This window comes from Leptodactylus fuscus, chromosome 9 (genome assembly GCF_031893055.1).
Source record: "Leptodactylus fuscus isolate aLepFus1 chromosome 9, aLepFus1.hap2, whole genome shotgun sequence".
In the NCBI taxonomy this organism is placed as follows: Eukaryota; Metazoa; Chordata; class Amphibia; order Anura; family Leptodactylidae; genus Leptodactylus; species Leptodactylus fuscus.
Window position 1 is genome coordinate 70752439 of NC_134273.1, and position 11481 is coordinate 70763919.

The following is an 11481-nucleotide window of genomic DNA, read 5'->3' on the forward strand; positions in this document are numbered from 1 at the left end:
CCTGTCCCTGTGGTGTCAGTCCTGCACTCCACGACTCAGTGGCCGCAGTAAAATACCCGGTGATATTTTGATCCTTTCCAGCCATTGATTGTCCTCAGCGGTCACATTGCAGGATATCTGGCGGCGAAGGCACGATACGCTTACATATGGAGTGCAGCAGTGGACACCGCAGCTCCGGGGATGGGTGAGTGGGATTTTTAATTTTTTTATTTTGTTACATCTTCTCCGGTCTCCTTTCCGATTTGTTCAATTCCTGGACAACCCCTTTACTCTTAGAAAACACTTTACACTGAGCCCCCATATACTGAGCTGCAATAACATTAGCCAGAGTACCGTCCACTTTGCAGGTACTGTAAAACGCCGCAGTTTGTCACAACATAGGGCCCTGGCCTAATAGCAGTATATGATATTACAGCAGCTACTATTGCAGGCAGTAGCACACTAGTCACCTGATTCAGCGTCAAAATCAGAGCCAAAAAACTCTGTGTGCACTGACCCTAAGACCCAGGGGTAGCAGATAGAGCACAGTTCAGATGATGGAGACATGCTGGCAGACACTGTGCACAGCCCTATAGGTAGGAACCTGCACAGCTGAAGCCTGACCCCGCCCACACATCTCACTGGTCACGTGCTGATGACATCATCAAAGATCCTTTAGCCAGCTAGGCTTCAGGGAGCCTTCACACGGAGTAAACACGCGTGTATTTTTGCAAAGTACACATGTAAAAATACACGTGTAAAAATAAGACTCCCATTGACTTCAATGATATTTTTTACACGTGTAAAAATACGCCTGTAAAAATACGCCAATAAGTCAATGGGAATCTTATTTTTACACGTGTATTTTGCAAAAATACACGCGCGTTTACTCCGTGTGAAGGCTCCCTTAGTACCTACATGTCCATATTGGGTTGTGACTAAATACAATACTCCGTAAGGACCTGCCGGCTCAGTGTGAGCTGTCTATGCCCCCTAGTGGTCAGGTCCTTAAAAGATGTAGTATTTAGCTAGCTCACAGTGAATTGTCCATATCCCCCACTCTAGAGGGACCAGGTCCTCACCAGTGACTATATATATATATATATATATATATATATATATATATATATATATATATATATAGTGGCGCCCTCCATTGGTAATGCTGGAATTCAATATGATGTTGGCCCACCCTTAGCCTTGATGACAGCTTCCACTTTTCAAGCGGACAGAAAAACCCGACATTTAGGTTTTTTCTGTCCGTTTGAAAAGTCGGACATCTTTACAAGCGGACAGTGAAGGAAGTGCACGGAGTGCAAAGGAATGCACCCGATCGCCATTTAAATAAATGACAAGTGTCACGGACACAGCTAGTGTCCGTTCCTAATGTCCGTGCCAGATTTTGAACGGACACTAGGAGCGGACACTACCTGTCAGACACTGACGGTAGTGTGAACGCTCCCTTACAAGTAAAGACACGCCCACCCTGTCATGTAACCTTATGGCGTCAGGCGGTACAGTTCCCAGGTCTGCTCTAGATGGAGAATTGTAATTGGGAAGAAGCAAACGGTGAATGTGATAGGCCGAGTGTTAGGGTGACCCTGACCACCAGGACTGTAGAGTAGAGAAGGGGCACTACATATCCCAGCAGACTGTGCCCTATATCTCCTGGACTGAGGCTGATATGTACAGTGGGATGATAGGGAGCTGCTCCCTACTCCTCAGTGACTTCTAGAGGCTTCTATATCCAGTTCCCTCTGCATGTGACTACCTGTGACATCACATGGCCCCTGAGGCCAATCAGCAGCCTAAGGGATGGGACCTGGGACATCGAAGAGAAGACAGCAGAACTGCAGGACCGAACTGTGCTGAGAGGACACTGGAGCGCTGAGGATAGGCAGGTATGTTTAGAATGTTTTTTGGGGGGGAGGTGGCACGCACCGACCGGGGGCATTAGTGCTGGGTGTCTACTGTATACTGTAAACACTCAGCATGCGCCGTACTAGTCGGGAAGGGGTTAATATGCATCGCACAGTTTAATGTCGTCCCCCCACAGAATGTCAGCCATCACTGCTCCCACACAATATAATGCCCCCATCACTGTTCATCCTACAAGTATGGGAGACCAGTGAAGTGGCCATAAAAAATTTGGCCCAGACATCCCCTTAAAATAAGTTGTCCATAAACTCTAGTGATACCTGTGGCGCCAAGGGAGGTGAAAAAAAAAGAAGTCTACTCACCTGTCTCCAGCACCCCGCTGTCCCCTGCCTGTGTCTGTTCTGTCTCATTTCTGGAAATCCTGTACCTAACTGATCTTTACGGTCACACAAGGTGCAGGGCTCCCAGCAAGAAGGCGCCGGCACAAGACTGAATGGGCACTGACAGCGGACAACAGTGTGCCAAGGACAGAAGAGTATGCTTTTTTTATAATTTTTATTATACACCACATGGGTTGCTCCTCTGCAGATCAGCTTTTCCAGGACAGTGCAGCTACAGGTAATGGTGGTAACAATTCTTGGAGTCACGCTGTTCACTTGCCATCCAGGGTGTAGCAGTAGGTTTAGTTAGTGCGTTGTTGCACATGGTATAACGGGTGAGCAGCATGGCTCCCGACATGTTATTACCTTTAGCCGCCCTGTCTTGGTATCGCTGGTCTGCAGAGGTCCTAATGGTGGGCCCTAGACGTCTGACACTGGATCCCATGGCAGCTTACAGGCATTACAGGCAGTATGGAGCATAATGTATCTACTCCGGTTATCTACCTGATGGGTCCATTTATATTAATTATGGTCTCTGATTTGTATTATTGAATCACTTGATAACATTGAGCCTTGTGTTTACTACTGGTGTGTGTGTGTGGGGGGGGGCATATAACGTAGTGTGCACTTGAGTGCCCTGCATGATCCTACAGTGACATTACCTACCCACCCAAATTTACCCTCCACCGGCAGCAAACCTATAGACATTCCTCATTTTGATCTCCTCTGTACTGGTGTGTGTATATGATTTATGACAAGCTCACATTATGTTTTACTCTTTATTATCTGTTGCCACATATATTTCCATTATGGATCAGCTTTGGCTATAGGATACCCTGCCATATGTGATTTAACATATATCTCTGTTGGTCCAGGTCTTGTGTATATATGTACATACTGTATCACATGTGGTGATATTTTTTTGGTGTTTAATTTGCATCTGATGTTGTATTATGTATTAACGTTGTAGAGTCTGATGAAGGTCCTTTGGCCGAAAAACGTTTCACTCTACAACTCTACAGCCCATTAGTATTGATTGCACCCTGTGATCTATCGATCAATAAACAGAATTTTGCACGTTAACATCTGAGTGTGAAGTCCATCATTATTCTATAAAATACTGTTACCTTCTTGTATTGTAGAGAGGTGCTTGTGCCCACTCAGGTTCCAGGGCCCAGTAGTGATTGCTACCTCTACACCCCTATAGCTATGGCCCTACCTCTTCCTGGAGTTCTACTGGGATTTGAACAACTTCATAGAACCCACCTCCAATTTATACCTTGTTCTGCCCTGTTCCCCCCACTTATACCCCCTTTATACACTCTGCTACTATCTCTTCACATATTTCTGTCTCATAACCGGTGCCCTCTCGCCCCTGTGCAGGGACACTATACCCCACTGCCCTACTGGCACTTGTACAAGTGAGAATAAAACTACTCAGAGACTAAAATGTGGCAGTGATAAGTTATAGCAGCATTTATTAGTGGCAGTGATAAAATATAGCAGCAAAATGGTCATAGCAGCAAAGAATATGAGGTAGATAATAATAGCAGCAAAGAAGTAATAGCACCAATAATAATATGAGGTAGATAATAATAGCAGCAAAGAATATGAGGTAGATAATAATAGCAGCAAAGAAGTAATAGCAGCAATAATAATATGAGGTAGATAATAATAGCAGCAAAGAATATGAGGTAGATAATAATAGCAGCATAGAAGTAATAGCACCAATAATAATATGAGGTAGATAATAATAGCAGCAAAGAATATGAGGTAGATAATAATAGCAGCAAAGAAGTGATAGCAGCAATAATAATAGCAGCAAAGAATATGAGGTAGATAATAATAGCAGCAAAAAAATATGAGGTAGATAATAATAGCAGCAAAAAAAATGAGGTAGATAATAATAGCAGCAAAAATATGAGGTAGATAATAATAGCAGCAAAAATATGAGGTAGATAATAATAGCAGCAAAGAAGTAATAGCAGCAATAATAATATGAGGTAAATGATAATAGCAGCAAAGAATATGAGGTAGATGATAATAGCAGCAAAAAATATGAGGTAGATAATAATAGCAGCAAAAATATGAGGTAGATAATAATAGCAGCAAAGAAGTAATAGCACCAATAATAATACGAGGTAGATAATAATAGCAGCAAAAAATATGAAGTAGATAAAAAAAATAGCAGCAAAAAGCAATTGCACCAATAATAATAGCAGCAAAGAATATGAGGTAGATATTAATAGCAGCAAAGAAGTAATAGCACCAATAATAATATGAGGTAGATAATAATAGCAGCAAAAAAATATGAGGTAGATTAAAATAGCAGCAAAAAAGCACCAATAATGATATGAGGTAGATAATAGCAGCAAAGAATATGAGGTAGATAAAAAAAAATTGCAGCAAAAAATTTGAGGTAGATAATAAAATAGCAGCAAAAAGCAATTGCACCAATAATAATAGCAGCAAAGAATATGAGGTAGATAATAATAGCAGCAAAGAATATGAGGTAGATAATAATAGCAGCAAAGAATTAGAGGTAGATAAAAAAATAGCAGCAAAAAGCAATTGCACCAATAATAATAGCAGCAAAAAATTTGAGGTAGATTAAAATAGCAGCAAAAAAGCACCAATAATAATAGCAGCATAATGGTCGTAGCAGTAAAAATAGTCTGGGAGCAGCAGCAGAAAGTGGCATTGATGTTAGGTCTTGATGGTATTGTTGGCAGTGGAGCAGGTCTTGATGGTATTGTTGGCAGTGGAGCAGGTCTTGATGGTATTGTTGGCAGTGGAGCAGGTCTTCATAGTATTTTTGGCAGTGGAGCAGGTCTTGTTGGTATTTTTTCCAGTGGAGCAGGTTTTGGTGTAATTTTTGGCATTGGAGCAGATCTTCATGTTCATTTTGGCAGTGGAGCAGGTCTTCATGTTTTTAATCAGTGGAGCAGGTCTTAAAGTTGTTATTGGCAGTGGAGCAGGTCTTCATATTATTTTTGGCAGGGAAGCAGGTCTTGTTGGTATTTTATGCAGTGGAGCAGGTTTGGTGTAATTTTTGGCATTGGAGCAGGTCTTAAAGTTGTTATTGGCAGTGGAGCAGGTCTTCATATTATTTTTGGCAGGGAAGCAGGTCTTGTTGGTATTTTATGCAGTGGAGCAGGTTTGGTGTAATTTTTGGCATTGGAGCAGGTCTTAAAGTTGTTATTGGCAGTGCTGCAGGTCTTCATAGTATTTTTGGCAGTGGAGCAGGTCTTCATATTATTTTGGCAGGGAAGCAGGTCTTGTTGGTATTTTATGCAGTGGAGCAGGTTTGGTGTAATTTTTGGCATTGGAGCAGGTCTTGATGTTTCTGGCATTGGAGCAGGTCTTAAAGTTGATTTTGGCAGTGGAGCAGGTCTTGATGATTTTAATCAGTGGAGCAGGTCTTGCTTGAGGACATGGGGGGAGGTCATAAATTCAGGGGGTTTGCACACTGTGGAGGGATGATGCAGCAGATGATGGGATTTGTGCATATTCTGCTGCATCTCTTCTTCGCTAGAAATGAGGATTGAGGAGAAATAATCAGACATTTGATGATGGGAGGGGTCAGAAGATGTCAGGCTCCTCCCACATGGATAACCCCGCCATTATCTCTACAGTGGACCTTGACAGATTCTTCTAGATGGAGGATTGTAATCCAATCTACAGAAAGGTCACGCAGCATAGGCATCGTTACGCTATGTAATCCATGTGACCTCTCTGCAGACTGGAGGAGCACGGGGAGAAGCGCCGGAGCCCAGGACAGGTAAGTTACACTGTTTTTAGGTTTAGTTAGCTCCCCGCAGCCTCCATTATTAATACTCTGAGGGTCTAAAGAGACCCTCAGAGTAGAATTGTGCTTTGTGTGTGACAACCCCTCAAAATATCAAGTTCGGCTGAACCCCATATAATTGCGGGTTTGGTCAAACACAATGTTGTGAGAAAATCCCTATTTATGTGGGATTTTATTAATGTAAGGGCCACTATGGGATGATATGCTGCATGGAGGGGCCACTCAGGGACATTATACTGCATGGAGAAGCTACTATAGGACATTACACTGCATGAAGACATCACTCAGGGACAATATACTGCATGGAGGGGCCACTCAGGGACATTATACTACATGGAGGGGCCACTATAGGACATTATACTGCATGAAGGCATCACTCAGGGACATTATGCTACATGGAGGAGCCAGTCTGGGACATTATAATGCAAGAAGGGGCCACTCAGGGACATTATACTGCATGGAGAAGCTACTATAGGACATTACACTGCATGAAGACATCACTCAGGGACATTATACTGCATGGAGGGGCCACTCAGGGATATTATACTACATGGAGGGGCAACTATAGGACATTATACTGCATGAATGCATCACTCAGGGACATTACACTACATGGAGGGCCAGTCCGGGACATTATACTGCAAGGAGGGGTCACTATGGGACATTATTCTGTATGGATGGGCTGCTATGGCACTGTGAGGCTAAGGCCCCACGGGACGATATCCAGCGCATAATGCATGAACGTATTGCTGTTCTTCCCACAACGCTTTGAAGAGAAAGTTCACGGATGTTTCCTTCGCGGACTTTCTTTTACCATTATGTCTATGGGAAAGCCGCCGGTGTTTCCATAGATATAATTGACATGCTGCGATTTTCAAAACCGCAAAATGGGCATGGGATTCGCATGAATCCCATCCACTTTGCAATACTGTAAAACGCTGCGAATTTTCCTGTGGCGTTTCTGGCATGTGGGGCCCTGGCCTAAGGGTTCTTATTTTACATGTCTGGGCACTGAGGGGACCTTTATACTACATGTGGGAGCACTGAGGGGGCCTTTATACTACATGTGGGAGCACTGAGGGGGCCTTTATACTACATGTGGGAGCACTGAGGGGGCCTTTATGTTGCACACCTAATGAACTAACACTGGTGTGGTTGGGGGGTTTATATTCTTTATTCACTTTATCTGTAATCATAAGGGACATGCATCAATCTGGAGTGTAGGACCTCCCTTCTTCTTGCTATCTGAGGTGCACTACAATAATTGTCCTTACATACTATCTAGTAGTTATACATTAGCATCAAGTTCTCAATCATTCCTAACAACAGTGACTGTATCAACATATACTGAACAATACAAGATGAGAATATAACAACAACATGGCTGCAGCAATTAATCACTGTACCTGTAATCATAAGGGACATGCATCAATATGGAGAGTAGGACCTCCCTTCTTCTTGCTATCTGAGGTGCACTACAATAAGTGTCCCACCAGAAACACACCTCTGAGACACATGGTCCCACTCTAGTGTCAGATTACAGGACCTGTAAACTGCTAGTCTGACACTAGGTAATATCCAAATTTTTGTGTGGTGGATCTTTCTCTATATATATCTCACATTCTTCCCCACTAAATTAATGTCGTCCTCGACATTCCGCATTTCCACAATTATGTGGGTTGTCTTAAGGTACTTTAGTAATTGAGAACAATCAATTGGTGGTGATATCTCCAATAGAGGTCAATGCCTCATTGTAACATATGTTCCCATAAAATGTCACAAGTTACTTCTAGGTCCGTTGCTAGCTAAGAGACCTAGAAGAGCCAATGTTAGCACTGGTTCTAAGTAGTATTGGACCACCATGCATAACAATGCCACTACAATATCTGAACCTCATTTTATGAGGTGGAGATTGGTCAGGTCTAATTTTTGCATTAAATATGACCACATGACCAAGTAACCTCACAGTTTCTATCGCTAAACAACTAGAAACATTGTCAAATAAACAAACTAATTGTAAACGTAACAGTGCAATTGCTTTGAAGGTAAATAGTCTTTATATCCGCTCACAGTTCTCCAGAAAATATGCTGGTGGTAGGTACCATTCAGGTTGTTTCTCTTGGCCAATGGTTTTCACTACCTGTTTAGCATGAAAACTTCTTGGTACCCTACTTGGTTCTCCCATGGTATCATAAGTAAGTGTAACCGGCCTTCGCCTTTCTCTCGCAACAGAAGATCTTTTCAAAGTCTGTTGTCCTGAAATTTCTGTTTCTTCATCTGTTTCTGGGTCTGTTGATTCAGATTTCTCCATCCATACCTCTTCCTCTGGAGTGGTTGCAGATTCCTCTGATGACTTTTCTGACTCTGACAGTAGACCTTCAGGTGATGCCAAGATCTCTGATGAATTTTGTGGTTCAAATTCTGCTGCGTCAGGATTAAGTTTACTGCCTTGTGCTGTATAGTTATCTGTTGTAGGTGAACTTAATGAACATATTTCATCTTCTTGATCAACACTATCAGTTTCATATCCTACATGCGATGTTGGTTTTGGTCGCTTTGCTTTGGAGGATCTCTCTTGGCCTAACAATTCAGCAGTCTGCTGTACATCTGGAAGATAGTCACAAGATAATAACAGATTACGGTGCAAAATCCTTGATCTGTTGCCACCTGACTCTGGTTTTACCTCATACACTGGACTGTTTTCGTGTTTTCTTCTCACGACAACATAAATCTTATCTTCCCAATAGGAGCGAAGTTTTCCTGGTCCTCCTTTCTCATGTAAGTTCTTCACTAGAACTCGACTTCCTGGAGTAAGTTCAGCACCATGACTTTTTTGATCATAGTATTCCTTGCTTTTACATGCTGACTTCTTTGCTGTTTCTGAAGCTATTTTATAAGCTTCTGCCATTCTCTTTTTCCAGACTGTAACATAATCTGCGTAAGTTTTGTATTTCTCTGATACTGGAGTGTCAAACATTATGTCAATTGGAAGTCTTGGTGAACGACCATACAATAGGTAGAAAGGTGAATACCCTGTTGCTTCACTTTTAGTACAATTGTAAGCGTGGACAACTTTTGACAAAGAGTTCTTCCAGTCTTGCTTTTCTTCCTCTGTAAGAGTTCTCAACATTGACAATAATGTACGATTAAAACGTTCAACCTGTCCATTACCCTCTGGGTGATATGGAGTTGTATGAGAATTCTGAATTCTGCAGTATTTCCCAAGTCTTGCAAATAACTGATTTTCAAATTCTCTTCCCAGATCATGGTGTAATTTTGTTGGACAGCCAAACTTTAGAGCAAAATCATTAAATATCTTGTCTGCTGCAGTCTTACCAGACTTGTTTGTGGTAGCATATGCCTGTGCAAACCTTGTAAAGTGATCCATTACAACAAGGATGTACTCATATCCTCCTTTGCATTTTTCCAGATGCAGAAAATCAATCGATACCATTTCAAAAGGATAGGTGGAGACAATGTTGTTCAATGATACTCTGGTTGGTTTATTGGGACGTTTGTCTTTTAGACACTTGCATTCTCTGGTGACATAATGCTCAATATCCTTCTGCATGTATGGCCAGAAAAAGCGTTCTCTAACAAGATTGACAGTTCTTTCTACTCCTAAGTGTCCCATTTGCTCATGGAGTTCTTTGAATACTGTCCTATGGTAGACTTTTGGCAGGACTAATTGTAAGTTATGGCTAGTCTTCCTATAAAGAATACCATCTGAATTGAGGTATAACTTAGACCATTCTCTGAATAAGGCAGTTACAGCTGGTGGTTCTGTTTGTCTCTCCTTCTTAGCCGGAAATCTGTTTTGATGTTTGTAGTGTAGCAGTCTCCCAATGATCTTGTCTTCTTCTTGTGCTTTTCTGATAGTTTCTTTTGGGAGCTGGTTAATGCTTGCTCTGAGGCTTTGTTCAGCTTCTCCAGCTGTACTTTCTACAGTTACAGGGCACCACCATGGCATATGTTCCTCCTCTTGTATCTGAACTGCTTGGACAGTGCTACCAATAGCTTCCATGCTGATTTCTTGGGAACATTCCTTCATATACTGGTCAGGATCTAGTGGCATTCTTGACAATCCATCAGCGTCTGCATTTGCTTTCCCTGGGCGGTATTTAATGCTAAAATTGAAGTCTGCAAGTTCTGACACCCATCTATGGCCAGTTGCATTTAATTTCGCTGTAGTGAGAACATAGGTAAGTGGATTGTTGTCTGTATATACAACAAATGATGGACTATAGTACAAGTAGTCTCTAAAACGGTCACATATTGCCCATTTCATTGCCAAAAACTCAAGTTTCCCCGAGTGCAAATGGTAGTTTTTCTCTGCTGCAGTAAGAGTTCTTGAGCCATAACCAATAACTCTCAACTTGCCATTTTGCCTTTGATATAGGACAGCACCAAGTCCTTCCTGCGACGCATCACAGTGCAGTATGAATGGGATGTTGAAGTCTGGATATCCCATCACTGGTGGCTTAACTAACAAATCAATCAGTCTCTCCAGGATTTCTTGATGATGGGCAGTCCAATTGATGGGCTGATGTGCAGGAAGTTGACTTTTTTCCTTCTGCTTGGATCTATCTCTCTTTGCTTTCTTTTGTGTGGGTGATGGTGAACAAGGCCCTACCGACAGTAGATCATACAGTGGAGCGGCAATCCGGGAGAAATTTTGAATATATGTCCGGTAGTAGGACAGAAAACCTAGTATTTTTCTAAGCTCTCCCACTGTAGATGGAGGTTTGTTTTTCAAAGCCATTACTGGAGCAATTTCTGCTGGATCCATAGTATAGCCATCACCAGAGACAATCTTACCTAGGAACCGGACTTGTCTTTTGAACAGCTCACATTTCTTCGGTGTTAGCTTGATTCCATGCTGTTGGTAGCGCTGAAGCACAGTCCGTACATGTTCCACATGTTCAGTGAAAGACTTACTGTGAACCAGGTTGTCATCAAGATACGGTTGACAGATACTGTCTCTCAGTCCTTCCAAGCATTCTTCCATGCTTCTCTGAAATTCTGCTGGAGCTGAGCTGAGCCCAAAAGGAATATGGATCCATTCATAAAATCCCCAAGGTGTTATAAAGGCTGTCAAAGGCCTACTGGATTCTTCCATAAATCCTTGGTGATAGGCTTTCCCTTGATCAAGCACAGAAAACCATGAACTTCCTGACAAACTATTCAGCATATCTTGGATTCTCGGTATAGGATGACGGTCAGGAACTGACTTCTGGTTTAGTTCTCTATAATCACAGCAGAGTCTCAGGCTACCATCTCGTTTTCTTACACATACTATAGGAGAAGAGTAGGATGATTTTGACTTTCTAATCCATCCTCTATTTATCAGGTCTTGTAGGTACTCCTTCACTTCGTTATGAAGCGGTTTTGGCACCGAAGTATATGTCTTTTTAACGGGGGTGGTGTCTTTTAGAT